The sequence below is a fragment of the Sceloporus undulatus genome, chromosome 2, assembly GCF_019175285.1.
Source record: "Sceloporus undulatus isolate JIND9_A2432 ecotype Alabama chromosome 2, SceUnd_v1.1, whole genome shotgun sequence".
NCBI lineage: Eukaryota > Metazoa > Chordata > Lepidosauria > Squamata > Phrynosomatidae > Sceloporus > Sceloporus undulatus.
The window spans coordinates 5,276,654-5,277,062 of record NC_056523.1 but is presented as its reverse complement, the minus strand read 5'-3'; positions in this window follow the sequence as shown (position 1 = coordinate 5,277,062).

The window sequence follows — 409 nt, the reverse complement described above, 5'->3', positions numbered from 1 at the left end:
ACTGGGTCAGGGCCTTTGGGGTTCCCTTCCATCTCAAGGACCCTAGGTATCCCTGCATGGCAGAAGAACGAGGTGTGGACTGGGTCAGGGCCTTTGGGGTTCCCTTCCATCTCAAGGACCCTAGGTATCCCTGCATGGCAGAAGAACGAGGTGTGGACTGGGTCAGGGCCTTTGGGGTTCCCTTCCATCTCAAGGACCCTAGGTATCCCTGCATGGCAGAAGAACGAGGTGTGGACTGGGTCAGGGCCTCTGGGGCTCCCTTCTATCTCAAGGATCCTTGGTATCCCTGCATGGCAGAAGAACCAAGTGTGGACTGGGTCAGGTCTTCTGGGGCTCCCTTCCATCTCAAGGACCCTTGGTAACCCTGCATGGCAGAAGAACAAGGTATGGACTGGGTCAGGGCCTCTGG